Here is a 17,303-nt window from a genome sequence, read left to right as displayed (position 1 = left end):
CCTGAGAGACACCCTGCAGGAGAGGGCCCCTGAGAGCCACCCTGCAGGTGAAAGCACCTCCCGCAGGTGAGAGCCCCTGAGAGCCACCCTGCAGGAGAGGGCCCCTGAGAGCCACCCTGCAGGAGAGGGCCCCTGAGAGCCACCCTGCAGGTGAAAGCACCTCCCGCAGGTGAGAGCCCCTGAGAGACCCCCCGCAGGTGAGAGCCCCTGAGAGCCACCCTGCAGGAGAGGGCCCCTGAGAGACACCCTGCAGGTGAGAGCCCCTGAGAGCCACCCTGCAGGTGAGAGCCCCTGAGAGCCACCCTGCAGGTGAGAGCCCCTGAGAGACCCCCCGCAGGTGAGAGCCCCTGAGAGACCCCCCGCAGGTGAGAGCCCCTGAGAGCCACCCTGCAGGAGAGGGCCCCTGAGAGACCCCCCGCAGGTGAGAGCCCCTGAGAGACCCCCCGCAGGTGAGAGCCCCTGAGAGACCCCCCGCAGGTGAGAGCCCCTGAGAGACCCCCCGCAGGTGAGAGCCCCTGAGAGACCCCCCGCAGGTGAGAGCCCCTGAGAGCCACCCTGCAGGAGAGGGCCCCTGAGAGACACCCTGCAGGAGAGGGCCCCTGAGAGCCACCCTGCAGGAGAGGGCCCCTGAGAGCCACCCTGCAGGAGAGGGCCCCTGAGAGACACCCTGCAGGAGAGGGCCCCTGAGAGCCACCCTGCAGGTGAAAGCACCTCCCGCAGGTGAGAGCCCCTGAGAGCCACCCTGCAGGAGAGGGCCCCTGAGAGCCACCCTGCAGGAGAGGGCCCCTGAGAGCCACCCTGCAGGAGAGGGCCCCTGAGAGACACCCTGCAGGAGAGGGCCCCTGAGAGCCACCCTGCAGGTGAAAGCACCTCCCGCAGGTGAGAGCCCCTGAGAGCCACCCTGCAGGAGAGGGCCCCTGAGAGCCACCCTGCAGGTGAAAGCACCTCCCGCAGGAGAGGGCCCCTGAGAGCCACCCTGCAGGAGAGGGCCCCTGAGAGACACCCTGCAGGAGAGGGCCCCTGAGAGACACCCTGCAGGAGAGGGCCCCTGAGAGCCACCCTGCAGGTGAAAGCACCTCCCGCAGGTGAGAGCCCCTGAGAGCCACCCTGCAGGAGAGGGCCCCTGAGAGCCACCCTGCAGGAGAGGGCCCCTGAGAGCCACCCTGCAGGAGAGGGCCCCTGAGAGACACCCTGCAGGAGAGGGCCCCTGAGAGCCACCCTGCAGGTGAAAGCACCTCCCGCAGGTGAGAGCCCCTGAGAGCCACCCTGCAGGAGAGGGCCCCTGAGAGCCACCCTGCAGGTGAAAGCACCTCCCGCAGGTGAGAGCCCCTGAGAGACACCCTGCAGGAGAGGGCCCCTGAGAGCCACCCTGCAGGAGAGGGCCCCTGAGAGACACCCTGCAGGAGAGGGCCCCTGAGAGCCACCCTGCAGGTGAAAGCACCTCCCGCAGGTGAGAGCCCCTGAGAGCCACCCTGCAGGAGAGGGCCCCTGAGAGCCACCCTGCAGGTGAAAGCACCTCCCGCAGGTGAGAGCCCCTGAGAGACACCCTGCAGGAGAGGGCCCCTGAGAGACACCCTGCAGGAGAGGGCCCCTGAGAGACACCCTGCAGGAGAGGGCCCCTGAGAGACACCCTGCAGGAGAGGGCCCCTGAGAGCCACCCTGCAGGAGAGGGCCCCTGAGAGACACCCTGCAGGAGAGGGCCCCTGAGAGACACCCTGCAGGAGAGGGCCCCTGAGAGCCACCCTGCAGGAGAGGGCCCCTGAGAGACACCCTGCAGGAGAGGGCCCCTGAGAGCCACCCTGCAGGAGAGGGCCCCTGAGAGCCACCCTGCAGGTGAAAGCACCTCCCGCAGGAGAGGGCCCCTGAGAGCCACCCTGCAGGAGAGGGCCCCTGAGAGACACCCTGCAGGAGAGGGCCCCTGAGAGACACCCTGCAGGAGAGGGCCCCTGAGAGCCACCCTGCAGGTGAAAGCACCTCCCGCAGGTGAGAGCCCCTGAGAGCCACCCTGCAGGAGAGGGCCCCTGAGAGCCACCCTGCAGGAGAGGGCCCCTGAGAGCCACCCTGCAGGAGAGGGCCCCTGAGAGACACCCTGCAGGAGAGGGCCCCTGAGAGCCACCCTGCAGGTGAAAGCACCTCCCGCAGGTGAGAGCCCCTGAGAGCCACCCTGCAGGAGAGGGCCCCTGAGAGCCACCCTGCAGGTGAAAGCACCTCCCGCAGGTGAGAGCCCCTGAGAGACACCCTGCAGGAGAGGGCCCCTGAGAGCCACCCTGCAGGAGAGGGCCCCTGAGAGACACCCTGCAGGAGAGGGCCCCTGAGAGCCACCCTGCAGGTGAAAGCACCTCCCGCAGGTGAGAGCCCCTGAGAGACCCCCCGCAGGTGCTGACATGTCTGAAGGTGGGTGCTGTGATGCCTCTACTCTTATGTGCCCCTCGGGGTCCCCGCGCTGAGGGCTGTGAGGGAGTCTGCCCCCCTCCCCAGGGCGCACAGCTCGGACCCTGCACCGTCCGAGTCGGGTCGGCTGTGTTATGTGCGCATGCGCACCGGCGATTTTGACAATTTCGCCGTCTGGAACTGCTCCCCTCAACGGGCAGTTCTGTAGCGCATGCGCGATTTGCATTTTTAACGAGGATGACGCGCATGCGCGCTTTGAATTTTGAACGAGGATGACGCGCATGCGCGTTTTGCATTTTTTGCATTTTAACGCTCGGCATCGCCAGGGGCACAACGGATTGCGGTCGGAGCAGCAGTACCGCGGTACAGACTCGTCGGAGCGGCGCTACCCCTTGTTTAAGGTCAGTACTCGTGCCGATTATATATTCTATATATAGAATCTCGGCTTTCCTCTTTCAGTGACTTTCTTTTGTGTCACTGCCCTTCTACTAGTTACCTGTTCCTGAGCTGCGTCACGGCACCTCATTGGGCCGTTAGAAGCAGCTCGGGACGCCGCACGCATTTTGTGTGCACTAAATAAATGTCAGTACCACGATTAGCATTATGAAATGCGAGCCTCTGTTTAGGTGGGGCCAGGCTTCAGGCATAAATGTTACTGTGCCTGTAATTTGGCCTTGCCGCCCCTTGTCCGCGATGAAAGGGTTAAGGGACGGTATTTGTCCGTAATTTTAGCCTTTCACCAAAAGGACAACGGTGTCAGGGCCAAATTACAGGCAGATTAGTTTCCCCAACTGGACTGAAAGGCAGGGGGTCTCTTGTGCTCAGAGGCAGGGAGGGGCAGATAGATAAGACACTGCCTTCTTGCCAGGGGGTCTCCTTCCCTGAATAAATGCAAACGTGGGCAACTGGTAAATCTGCACACATAAAGGGGCTTGAAAACCTGCATTGACTTTAACCAAAGGAGTCACTTGAAGTTTTCTAATAGCAAAGATATTTTCTTTCAGAGAGATACTGTAATGGTGTTCCAAGGTGAGCTGTGGAGTGGGTGGTTTTATTAGACTGTTATAAATAATGTTAGTATTAGGTATAAACTATATATTAATCAAATCTGTATTTGAAAAACACTTTTTTTTTAAATTTAACTGGAATGTATTTGCACATTTTGTAGCAGCCTATATTATGATGTAATTGTATTTATATAACGTTTACTACCCCTGACGAGGCATCAGTTGCATGTTTAAAACAAGGACTTACACATTCACAGTTCTTTCAGGGACATCCTACCTCATAGTACTAACAGGCATTGGCAAAGCCAATAGGTCTTGTCTACGCAAGAGTTATTGGCTTTGCCAATGTGTTTTGACCAGAGTGGCTGCTGTTTAGCATGGCTATAAGTTAGTGGCATAGTGGCGTGAAGTTCATTTAGAGTACAGTGCAGTGGGGTACTGTGCAGTTGTTTATAGTGCATTTGCGTAGAGTAGAGTGGCATACAATAGAGTGGCAGAGTGCAGTAGTGTAGAGTGCTGCAGTGGCATAGAGTGCAGAGTAGACTTGTGTGGCAGTGCAGTGGCGTAGTGTTGAGTGGTGCAGTGCAGAGTTGATTATAGTGCTGTAGAGTGCAGTTGCGTAGAGTGGATTGATGTAGAGTGGCATAGAGTGCAGTAGCGTAGAATGCAGTAGTACAGAGTAAATTGCTGTACAGTGGCGGAGAGTGCAATGTTGCAGAGTAGAAGGTAGTGGTGTACAGTGTAGTTTAGAGTGCAGTGGCATGTGGTAGAATGGCATACAATAGAGTGGCAGAGAGTGCAGTAATGCAGAGTGGTGCAGTGTCATAGAGTGCAGAGTAGACTCGTTGCATAGTGCAGTGGCGTAGAGTGTTGCAGAGTATAGTGCCTAGAGTGCAGTGGCATAGGGTGCAGTGATGCAGTGTAGTGGCATAGAGTACAGTACTAAAGAATAGTGTGGTGTAGACCTCTGACCTGCTTTAGGTCTAGAGCTCACCCCCCACGTCCGCAGCACCACCCTGCTGTCTCGTGCCCCTGACCCCCGCCCACGCTGCTGCTAGCATGTTCGAGGCCCTCCTCCACCCGCAGGCATCCTCCTGCGCCTCATCCCTGGTGTCTAGTGGGCTCTGTTTAAGCTTCACTGGACCCGTGTGCCGCTTTTCGCCGTCCTGTAAGTGTTTTTTCCTTTTGTTTCAGCGCCTTGCCTCCTTGCGCTTCTACCCCCGATGTGCCCCTTCTGATTGCTGTACCCTGATTGTAATTTGTGCCAGAATTGTATTTTGTGACTGTTTTTTGAACTTTTCCTTACTGTTTGTGCCTTGCTTTTTTTCCCTGTTTTTTTTGCCCCTTGGGCGCTCCCCCTTGCCGATCCACCCTTGCCGCTGCCTCCCTGCAGCCCCGCTCCCCTCGTGCCCCCATTCGCCGCTCCCTCCCGCCCCCCAGCTGCTCCTCCCTCCCCCCTCCCTTCTTAATGGCTGGCGCTGCACGTCGTGAGTGAGCGACCTCTGACCTGCTTTAGGTCTAGAGCTCGCCCCCCACGTCCGCAGCACCACCCTGCTGTCTCGTGCCCCTGGCCCTCGCCCACGCTGCTGCTAGCGTGTTCGAGGCCCTCCTCCATCCGCAGGCATCCTCCTGCGCCTCATCCCTGGTGTCTAGTGGGCTCTGTTTAAGCTTCACTTGACCCGTGTGCCGCTTTTCGCCGTCCTGTAAGTGTTTTTTCCTTTTTTTCAGCGCCTTGCCTCCTTGCGCTCCTGCCCCCGTTGTGCCCCTTCTGATTGCTGTACCCCGATTGTAATTTGTGCCACAATTGTATTTTGTGACTGTTTGAACTTTTCCTTACTGTTTGTGCCTTGCTTTTTTCCCTGTTTTTTTTTCCCTGTTTTTTTTGCCCCTTGGGCGCTCCCCCTTGCCGATCTACCCTTGCCGCTGCCTCCCTGCGGCCCGCCCCCATTCGCCGCTCCCTCCCGCCTCCCAGCTGCTCCTCCCTCCCCCCCTCCCTTCTTAATGGCTGGCACTGCGCGTCGCGAGTGAGCGACCTCTGACCTGCTTTAGGTCTAGAGCTCGCCCCCCACGTCCGCTGCACCACCCTGCTGTCTCGTGCCCCTGACCCCCGCCCATGCTGCTGCTAGCGTGTTCGAGGCCCTCCTCCACCCGCAGGCATCCTCCTGCGTCTCATCCCGGGTGTCTAGTGGGCTCTGTTTAAGCTTCACTTGACCCGTGTGCCGCTTTTCGCCGTCCTGTAAGTGTTTTTTTCTTTTTTCAGCGTCTTGCCTCCTTGCGCTTCTGCCCCCGTTGTGCCCCTTCTGATTGCTGTACCCCGATTGTAATTTGTGCCACAATTGTATTTTGTGACTGTTTTTGAACTTATCCTTACTGTTTGTGCCTTGCTTTTTTCCCTGTTTTTTTCGCCCCTTGGGCGCTCCCCATTGCCGATCTACCCTTGCCGCTGCCTCCCTGCGGCCCGCCCCCATTCGCCGTTCCCTCCCGCCCCCCAGCTGCTCCTCCCCCCTCCCTTCCTAATGGCTGGCGCTGCGCGCCCGTGCCTGGATTGCGCCCAGCGCCAACCCCCCACCCCCTGGTCCTCACGCCCCCGCATCCCCAGCCTTCGCTACTCGGCCAGCGAACTCCTCGCCCTCAACCCTGGCCCATCCACAGCCTGCTTCAAGGCCACCCCGAAGCACACCAAAGGACACTTCTCCTGCCGCACCGGCAAGTTCACCTACAACAGAACAACGAAGCCTACAACAACCAACACCAACCACCTGAACTGCATCCTCCTCAACACACGCTCCGCACGGAAGCACGCCATCCAGCTCTGGGATCTGCTCGACACCACCGCCCCAGACGTAGCCTTCCTAACCGAAACCTGGTGGAACGACTCCTCGGCCCCAGACATCGCCATCCCTGACGGTTACAAGAGCACCAGAAGAGACCGCACCAACGGAATCAGTAGAGGGATAGCCATCGCCCACAAATCCACCCTCAAGATCCACACCCACACGGAAGACAGCCAAACACCTTCATTTCCAGAGCCACACGGACCCCAACACTACCCTCAGTGAAACCGTCATATACCGTCCTCCAGGACCAAGAGCCCCCTTCAGCGACACCATCTCCGACCTCGCGAGCACCCACGCCCTCGCCTCAACAGACTACATCCTCCTGGGAGACCTCAATTTCCACCTGGAGAACAACAATGACGCCAACACCGCATCTCTGACCTCCAACCTCGGACTCAGACAACTGGTCAACACACCCACCCACATCGCCGGTCACACCCTTGACCCACTCTTCTCTGCAAGCAACCACATCTCTTTCAGCCACACCTCCGAACTCCACTGGACCGACCACCACTGCGTCCATTTCACCTTCAAGAAAAACACCGAACACCACCGCACCCCACTACCGCCTCACTGCCCCTGGGGAAAAGTCACCATAGAAGAACAACTAACCAGCACCCTCGCCAAAAACCCACCAACCGACCCGGACTCCGCCGCCATCAACCTCCAACAATGGATCCTCAACTGCGCCAACATCCTAGCACCACTCAAGAGACCCACCGTCAACCAAGAAAAGAAAAAAACAGCCTGGTTCACAGACGAACTGATCACCTCCAAACGCAACTGCCAGAAACTCAAGAAAAAATGGATCCTCGAGCGCACACCCGACAGCCTTGCAACCCTCAAGGAAGCCAACCGCGAACACCACCAACTGATCCGACTTGCCAAACGCTCCCACTTCACAGAACGCCTTAACAACAACGCACACGACTGCAAGGAACTTTTCTGCATCGTGAAGGAGCTCTCCAACCCCAACGTCAACGACGTCCCACCATCCCAGAAACTCTGCGACGATCTCTCCACCTTCTTCTACCAGAAAATCGCAGCCATCCACAACAGCTTCAACACCTCACCTCCCCCTGACCCCCACCCCCAACAACTCCTCCCACGCCGACCGCCTCACCACCTGGACCCACGTAGACGTCGCCAAAACCCTAAAGACTATGAACTCCATCCACTCAGGATCTCCCTCTGACCCCTGCCCACATCACGTCTTCAACAAAGCCGACGTCACCATCGCCCCCCAACTCCGCAAGATCATCAACCTTTCCTTCAACACCGCTACCTTCCCGGACAGCTGGTAGCACGCAGAAATCCAACCCCTCCTCAAGAAACCTAAGGCTGACCTCAACGATCTCAAAAACTTCCGCCCGATCTCCCTCCTCCCCTTCCCAGCGAAGGTCATCGAGAAGATCGTCAACGCCCAGCTCACCCACTACCTCAAAGACAACTCCATCCTAGACCCCTCCCAATCCGGCTTCAGACGCAACCACAGCACAGAGACTGCACTCCTCGCCGCCACAGATGACATCAGACAACAAATGGACAACAGCGAACTTCAGCCCTCATCCTCCTAGACCTCTCCGCTGCCTTCGACACGGTATGCCACCGCACCCTACTAAATCGTCTCCACGAAGCCGGTATCCAACACAAAGCCCTCAACTGGATCTCCTCGTTTTTCTCCGGCAAAACACACAGAGAGTCCGACTCTCACCCTTCCGCTCCGAAGCCACCAACCTCATCTGCAGCGTCCCCCAAGGCTCCTCGCTAAGCCCAACGCTGTTCAATGTCTACATGGCCCCCCTCGCACAACTGGCCTGTCAGCACAACCTCAGCATCCTCTCCTACGCCGACGACACCTAGCTCGTCCTCTCCCTGACCAAAGATCCTCACATCGCCAAAGCCAACCTCCACGAGGGACTGAAATCCATCGCCGAGTGGATGAGCAACAGCCGCCTGAAACTAAACTCAGACAAGATGGAAGTCCTCATCCTCGGTCGCTCTCCCTCGGCCTGGAACGACTCTTGGTGGCCCACCGCCCTGGGCCCCCCACCCACCCAGCCACGCACGAAACCTCGGCTTCATCCTCGACTCCGCTCTCACCATGTCCAAACAGGTCAACGCAGTTTCCTCCTCCTCCTGTTTCAACACCCTCCGCATGCTCCGCAGAATCTTCAAGTGTATTCCAACAGAAACAAGAAAGACGGTGACCCAAGCCCTCGTCAGTAGCAGACTCTACTACGGCAACGCACTCTACACAGGCATCCCAACTAAAGACATCCAACGACTCAAACGCATCCAGAACGCATTCGCCCGCCTGATCCTCGACATACCCCGCCGATGTCACATCTCCCACCACCTGAAGGACCTCCACTGGCTCCCCGTGGACAAGAGGATCACCTTTAAACTCCTCACCCACGCACACAAGGCACTACACGACACTGGACCCACCTACCTGAACACCAGACTCAACTTCTACGTTCCCTCACGCCAACTCCGCTCTGTCAACCTTGCCCTCGCCATCGTCCCCCGAATCCAGCGCAAGACCTCTGGCGGCAGATCCTTCTCCTACCTCGCCGCCAAGACCTGTAACTCACTCCCGACCTCACTACGCCAGACCCAGGACCTCCTCACCTTCAGGAGACTCCTCAAGACATGGCTCTTCGAACTATAGCAGTCCCCCCCCCCCCCCTCACTCCCCCCCAAGCGCCTCGAAACCCTAACCGGTACATAGCGCACTTTATAAATCGAATGATTGATTGATAGAGTGCAGTTTTTTAGTGTCAGTGGAGTGGCATAGAGTACAGTGGTGCAGAGTAAAGGGCAGCGGCATACAGTGCAGTTGTTTAGAGTGCACTGGCGTAGAGTACAGTGGCATGGGACAGAGCAGTGTCATAGAATACAGTGGAATAGAGTGTATTGGTGCAGAATGTATTAGTACAGAGTAGAGTGGTGTAGAGTATGGTGGCGACCAGTGCAGTGTTTCTCAAAGATTCCAAAATTAAATGGCCATTTTTCAGAGGATCTATACAATCTTGTATTGTCTGACATCTGCCCCATTACTGTTTCTTTCATGGAAAGAAGAGTGACCTTCATTTGTATTACAGACATTTGAGATAAGTAGGTGAGGTACTGGTTAGTTGAGGTACATCATCATACTTAGTATAACTCGCATATAGTATAGCTCCCCTGTTAATATAGTTGATGTACAGTTAGCAGCTGAACTCAATTGTGTATGGGCAGTCAATTTCTTCTTTCAGTTAATTGGTTAGTCCAGTCTACTGGTATTTTGTACGAGCATCTATCCTATCTGCTCAGTTTATATTTTTTTCTGCAGGACATATTGTTACAGTGGTTCAAAAATGAGAATCAAATACAATATCTGTATGTATTTTGCGTTTTGCTTATTGTCAAATGTCCTTCTCTTAAGGTTCACCCCCAAATGTTGGCCTTCCTACTCTTTCTCAGACTTTTTCTTGTTGTCGGGCCTCTGAGCACTTTACCACTACTAACCAGTGCTGAAGTGCATGCGCTCTTGCCTTAAAATATGGTGATGTATGCTTAACACAGTTGGCATATTTCATTTACTTATGAGTCCCTAATAAATTGTACTTACCTATGCCCTTGATTTGTAAATTAAAGGCTACTAGTGCGCCCACAGTAATGATTGCGCATCCCAAGTAGTAGGTCAACATAACTTGCTTGTCATTCCAGAGTCTGTGTGTGCAGTTCTAAACTTCCATTTTGATCTGTCAAGTTAAATCTTTCCAGGTTCAAACCTTTATTTTTAAAACATATGTAACCCCTTTAGTGGGCCTGGGACAGATCAAAGGGCAGGGGCAAGTTGGACGTGTATTTTTAATTTTAACCTGTTGTGGTAATACAAAAACTATTACACTTGTCTTTCACCACCGCAAGGCCCAACTTTCACTTAAGCTAACATCAGGGTTACCTTGAAGCAGCCTGTCTATTTTCTAATTGAAAAAAACAAAATTTGGACTTTGGTGTCTATGGACTCGCAATTCAAAATCACAACTTATTGTCAAGTCTAACATTAATTTGTGTGGCTGAAAATGTCACATTAATAAATTTGCCGTTTTATTTTCTTAAATATTTACTGCCTACTGGCATGTCTACATGTTTGGGTGGGTGACGCATCATCTCTTGTGCATTCCCTCCAGACAGGCACACGCCAAGGGAGCTCAGGTGTGACTGGATCATAAATATCCTGATGGGCCATCCTGGGCAGGATGAAATGGTGCAGCTGGCACATCTAAATGGGCTGGCTATTCTTTCCACACATGGATGCCTAATCCCCCTTGGCGAGTCTGCAACTAGTCACTGCACTTCCTGTCCTATTTGCACTTTCTTCAAAGGCCTCTTTTTTTAAGTCTCCCCCATTTCAGAGGCACCACTGGGCATAATAATTGGACCTTTTTTTTCCCTTTCACTTGCTGCTTTTCTGTCCTTTTTTCGTTTTTTCCCTCTTGTGTTTACCCCGCAATGCTGGTGTCCCAGCATCCCCACCCACCCCATGCAAAGCGCTTCTCCCACCTCCTTATCGCTGGACCACCGCCTCCATACCTCTCTTCCTTAACGACGGCCGCCACGCTAGTGCGTCACAGGGAAGCATGTTTGTGCATGGACGCCACCCAGCACCAGGGACCCTGGTTCTCACCCCTTCTGCTGGTTTAACGCAAGCACTTTACGTGCCCTCAACCCCATAAGATCATCAGCATGCCACCAAGCTGACCACATGTACAAACATGGATCATTTTCTTGCTGCGCCTGCTCCAGCATACTCCCAAGTACCACCTCATGATTCCTCACTGCTTCTTAACACATGCTCCCTCGTCAAGCATGCACTACAAGTCTGAGACCTCGACTCAACAGCTCTGGACGTCACCATCTCGCTATGAGTTGGATCACCCCTGCAGCTACCACGGACATTGCCACGGCCATTACGCACAACTACAAAATCATACACAAGGACAGAGCCAACCTTCCTGGAGGTGTCATTGCCATAATCTACTAGAACAACCTCCGCCTTTCATCATCTAGTCACATTCTGTCAACGCATGAGCATCTACATTTCCACATCCTGACCAACCGAAACACCTTCCTACGTGGCACCCTCATCTACAGGCCACCTGCACCTCAACCCCAGTCTTTACAGGACATTGTCAACCTCATTGCCTCTCCAAGCACTCACTTCCTCCTGTTACATGCCACTCTGTGATCTCGATTTACAGCTTGATACCCTCAATGACCCCCAATACATCAAACATCCTGTACGACCCCACAATTCTCGGCGCCAAACAACTAGTCATCGTCCCTACCCACAAACCCCTTCACATCCTTTACGCCATTCTCTCAGCAGGGGACAACCTCACCTTCATCCACACCTCCAAACACTGTTGGCTTGACCAAGTGCATCTACTTAACCTACTCACACTGCATGCCACCACATTCCCTAACCCCCTGGCAAACATTGGGGTATAGTCACAGAAGCACAGATCACCAAACGCTGTCAACCACTCCAATGAATCTGCAGGCAAACTAAAGCGCTGACTCTGAATGTGCAGCCAATGTAGCCCCCCTAAGGAAATTGGCATGGAATCTACATAGCAAAACTCCCAAGTGGTTTACGCAAGACCTACATCAATCCAAGCGCGCCTGCAGACGATTGTAATGCAAATGGAGCCTCCGCAAATCCACCAAACCGCACCGCCTGCAAAAATACTGACACAATGTACCACCAGAACATACGAGCCACCCAAAAAGCTGCATTTCAAGCATGCCTCAACACCAGCACTCGCAATATCAAAGAGCTCTTCATCCTTGTCAAAGAGTTCACGAACCGCAGGGCAGAAACCTCATCCATCCCTCCCTCCCAAGACCTCCGCAACGATCTTCCCTACCTTCTTTCACTGTAAGATCTGGGACATCTACAAAGGCTTCAGCATACAGAGCCCGCCTTCACCGCTCAGCACCATGGACCTTGCTCCCCCACCAGATACGAACTGCTGAACCAAAATTACTGTAGAGGACACCCAAAGAATAATGAACTCCATCCACTTGGGAGCACCCTCAGATCCATGCCCTCATCACATCCTCAAGCTTGTCATTCCCATCATTTCACCAGAGCTTTGCTGAACCATCAACCTATCGTTTAAGACTGCCACATTCCCCTCAGACTGTAAACATGCAGAAATCCGCCCGCTACTCAAGAAACCCAAAGCTGACCCTAGGGAGCTGAAGAATTACTGACCCATGTCTCTGCTCACTTTCCCAGCCAAGGTAACGGAAAAAGCCATCAACTAGGAACTCGTAGAGTTCCTCGAGAGACACCGTATCCTAGAACTTTCCCATTTCCGATCTGGAAGCAATCACAGCACCGAAACTGTACTTTTGGCCACCACCAACAACATACGCATCATACTGCACAGCGTAGGCACTGCCGCACTCAACCTTCTAGACCCCTCTACTGCATTCTAGACAGTCTCCCACTTCAGCCTCTGTGACAGGCTGCTCGACGCTGGCATCTGAGACAAAGCCCTGAGCTGGATCTGGTCCTTCCTCACCAGAAGAACAGAGGGTCAGACTACCACCATTCACATCAGAACTTATACACTTGCTGCAGAGTAGCCCAAGGATCCACACTCTGCCAGAAGCTTTTTAACCTCTACATGGCTCGCTCGCTAAGATCATCAAACACGAGGTAAAGATAGTCTCCTACGACAATGACACCCAACTGATCCTCTCCATGTCGGACGACTCTGCTCAAGCCAAGATGCATTTTCCCAATGGGAGGAGAGCAGTCTGCCCTTGGATGGACGTCAGCTGCCTCAAGCTCAACTCAGACAAGAAATGCTTGTGATTGCCTACACCCCATTCTGCCTGGAACGACTCCTGGTGGCCCCCCCACTCATGTTAATGCCCCTGCCCACATTAACCAATTGCGTAACCTGGCCTTTACCCTTGGCTTCTCTATCAATAACACAACAAATTAACGCTGTCTCCTCAACAAGCTTACACACCCTCTGTAGGAAAATGCCTCCTTTTTGCAGTCCACAACCCCCACCTACCCCAAACACTTTTTTCCTGCTATTGATGCTGACTCTACTGAGTACTGAAGTGTGTTGAGATCCTGCTAACCAGGCCCCACCACCAGTGTTCTTTCAGTTAAAATGTACCATTATTTCCCCAAATTGGGACACCCCTCGCACACAGATAAGTCCCTGGTACCGACCTCCAGGACCAAGAGCCCCCTTCAGTGACACCATTTCCGACCTCGCAAGCACCTACGCCCTCGCCTCAACTGACTACATCCTCCTGGGAGATCTCAGCTTCCACCTGGAGAACGACGACGATAACACCGCATCACTGACCACCAACCTCAGACTCAGACAACTGGTCAACACACCCACCCACATCGCCGGTCACACCCTAGACCCACTCTTCACTGCAAGCAACCACATCTCATTCAGCCACACCTCCGAACTCCACTGGACCGACCACCACTGCGTCCACTTCACATTCAAGAAAAACACCGAACACCACTGCACCCCACTACCGGCACACCGCCGCTGGTGAAAAGTCACCGAAGACCAACTAACCAGCACCCTCGCCAAGAACCCACCGTCCGACCCCACCGACCCGGACTCCGCCGCCATCAACCTCCAACAGTGGATCCTCAACTGCGCCAACACCCTCGCACCACTCAAGAGGCCCACCGTCAACCAAGAAAAGAAAAAAGCAGCCTGGTTCACAGACTAACTGAACATCTCCAAACGCACCTGCGAGAAACTCAAGAAAAAATGGCTTCTCAGGCGCACACCCGACAGCCTCGCAACCCACAAGGAAGCCACCCGCAAGCACCACCAACTTATCCGACTGGCCAAACGCTCCCACTTCACAGAACGCCGAAACAACAACGCACACGACAGCAAGGAACTCTTCTGCATCGTGAAGGAGCTCTCCAAACCCAACGCCAACGACGTCCCACCATCCCAGAAACTCTGCAACGCACTCTCCACCTTTTTCTACCTTAAAATCGCCGCCATCCACGACAGCCTCAACACCACACCTCCACCAGACCCCACCCCCAACAACTCCTCCCACGCCGACCGCCTCACCACCTGGACCCACGTAGATGACGCCGAAACCCAAAAGACCATGAACTCCATCCACTCAGGATCCCCCTCAGACCCCTGCCCACACCACGTCTACAACAAAGCCGACTCCACCATCGCCCCCCAACTTCGTGAGATCATCAACCTATCCTTCAACACCGCAACCTTTCCGGACAGCTGGAAGCACGCCGATATCCAAGCCCTCCTCAAGAAACCCAAGGCCGACCTCAAAAACTTCCGCCCGATCTCCCTTCTCCCCTTCCCAGCGAAGGTCATCGAGAAGATCGTCAACGCACAGCTCACCCACTACCTCGAAGGCAACTCCACCCTAGACCCCTCTAAATCCGGATTCAGACGCAATCACAGCATCGAGACTGCACTCCTTGCCGCCACAGACGACATCAGACAGCAAATGGACAACGGCGAAACTTCAGCCCTCATCCTCCTAGACCTATCCGCCGCCTTCGATACGGTCTGCCACCGCACCCTACTAACTCGTCTCCACGAAGCCGGAATTCAAGACAAAGCCCTCAACTGGATCTCCTCTTTTCTCTCCGGCAGAACCCAGAGAGTCCGACTCTCACCCTTCCGCTCCGAAGCCACCAACCTCATCTGCGGCGTCCCCCAAGGCTCCTCGCTAAGCCCAACGCTGTTCAACGTATACATGGCACCCCTCGCACAGCTGGCCCATCAGCATAACCTCACCATCCTCTCCTACGCCGACGACACCCAGCTCATCCTTTCCCTTACTAAAGATCCACACACCGCCAAAGCCAACCTCCACGAGGGACTGAAATCCATTGCCGAATGGATGAGAAACAGCCGCCTGAAATTAAACTCCGATAAGACGGAAGTCCTCATCCTCGGACGCTCACCCTCTGCCTGGGACGACTCCTGGTGGCCCACCGTACTGGGTCCCCCACCTACTCCTGCCAACCACGCACGCAACCTCTGCTTCATCCTCTACTCCGCTCTCACCATGTCCAAACAGGTCAACGCAGTCTCCTCCTCCTGCTTCAACACCCTTTGCATGCTCTGCAGAATCTACAAGTGGATCCCGACGGAAACCAGAAAAACAGTGTCTCAGGCCCTTGTCAGTAGCAGACTTGACTACTGCAACACACTCTACACAGGCATCCCAGCAAAAGACATCAAACGACTCCAACGCATCCAGAACGCATCCGCCCGCTTGATCCTCGACATACCCCGCTGATGCAACATCTCCCACCACCTGAAGGACCTCCACTGGCTCCCCGTGGACAAGAGAATCACCTTTAGACTCCTCACCCACGCGCACAAAGCACTACACAACGCCGGACCCGCCTACCTGAACAACCGACTCAACTTCTACATCCCCTCCCGCCAACTCCGCTCTGCCAACCTCTCCCTCGCTCCCCGAATTCAGCGCAAGACCTCCGGCGGCAGATCCTTCTCCTACCTCGCCGCCAAGACCTGGAACTCACTGCCGACCTCCCTGCGCCAGACCCAGGACCTCCTCACCTTCAGGAAACTCCTCAAGACATGGCTCTTCGACCGATAGCACTCAGGGCATCTTAGAAATGCCCCCTGTATTTTACCCAATCCTTCAATGCAAGACTGACTGGTCTGTGCCAGCCTGCCACAGAGGGACTAGTTTCTGACCTCCTGGCGTGAGAGCCTTTGTGCTCTCTGAGGCCAGAAACCAAGCCTGCACTGGGTGGAGGTGCTTCACACCTCCCCCTGCAGGAACAGTAACACCTAGCAGTGAGCCACAAAGGCTCAGGCTTCGTGTTACACTGCCACAGGGCACTCTGGCTAGTGGAGATGCCCGCCCCCTGGACACAGCCCCAACTTTGGGCGGAAAGTCCGGCAGAGATAATGAGAAAAACAAGGATGTGTCACCCCCTCAGCCAGTTCCACCCCTAAGTTGACCAGAGCTGTAGTGACCCCCTCCCCCTCCTTGGAAAATCCTCCATCTTGTTTTGGAGGATTTACCCAATAAGGATAGGGATGTGCCCCCCTCCCCAAAGAGAGGCACAAGGAGGGTGTAGCCATCCTCAAGGTCAGTAGCCATTGGCTACTGCCCTCCAGCCCTAACACCCTCCTACACTCAGTATTTATGGGCGACCTTGAACCCAGGATTTCAGATTTCCTGAAAACCTAAAGGACTGCTGACCTCAAAACACCAGTGGAGAAGATGGAGACAACAACTGACTTGGCCCCAGCCCTACCTGCCTGTCTCCAGACTCAAAGAACCTGCAACAGCGACTCATCCTGCGGGACCAGCGACCTCTGCCGACTCGGGGTACTGCGCTTCAACCCAAAGGACCAAAAAACTCTAGTGAATATGGGCTCCGTCAAACAACAAGGAAGAAACCATCTTTAAAGTGACACCCACCTCACTCCTGAAGCGTGAGTCCCCACCACTCTGCACCAACGCCCCCAGCTTGTGTCCAGAGAAACCAACACTGCAGTGTGGACCCCCAGGTGACTCCAACGACGTGGCCACCCTGAGACAATCTCCCTGCATCCCCACGGTGAAGCCTGCAGAGAGAATCCAGAGGCTCCCCCTCACCGCAACTTCCTGGTAACAGAGATCCCAACTCCTGTAAGAAGCACTGCCCCTGCAGCCCCCAGGCCCAAGAGGCACCAACTACCGGTCCAGAAGTGACCAGCAGGCGTCCCTCATCCTAGCCCAGTCGGTGGCTGGCCCAAGAAGAACCCCATGCCCTGCCTGCATCACCAGAGTGGCCCCTGGGTCCCTACATTGATTTCTATTCAAAACCTGACACCTACTTTGCACACTGCACCTGGCTGGCCCTGTGCGCCTGTTTGGGACACCGCCCAACCCAGTGCTATACAAAACTCCCCGGGTCTGCTCCCAGAGGACGCAGGTAGTTTACCTGCTAGCAGAGGGGAACCGGAGCACCCCTTTTCTCCATAAGTGCCTATGC

At 55.0% G+C, this 17,303-nt stretch overlaps 1 long non-coding RNA gene across 1 annotated transcript in view; it reads left to right on the top strand.

Moving 5' to 3' along the window:
* Positions 1 to 2,658: 2,658 nt before the first annotated feature.
* LOC138301454 (uncharacterized) overlaps positions 2,659 to 17,303 on the top strand; it is a 64,706-nt gene continuing 50,061 nt past the window's right edge. The window contains exon 1 of the long non-coding RNA XR_011205112.1: positions 2,659 to 2,792. This is a non-coding gene — a long non-coding RNA (uncharacterized lncRNA). The remainder of the gene's footprint in view (positions 2,793 to 17,303) is intronic.

Source organism: Pleurodeles waltl, chromosome 6 (genome assembly GCF_031143425.1).
Source record: "Pleurodeles waltl isolate 20211129_DDA chromosome 6, aPleWal1.hap1.20221129, whole genome shotgun sequence".
NCBI classification, from domain to species: domain Eukaryota; kingdom Metazoa; phylum Chordata; class Amphibia; order Caudata; family Salamandridae; genus Pleurodeles; species Pleurodeles waltl.
This window is presented reverse-complemented; position numbering and strand designations above follow the sequence as displayed.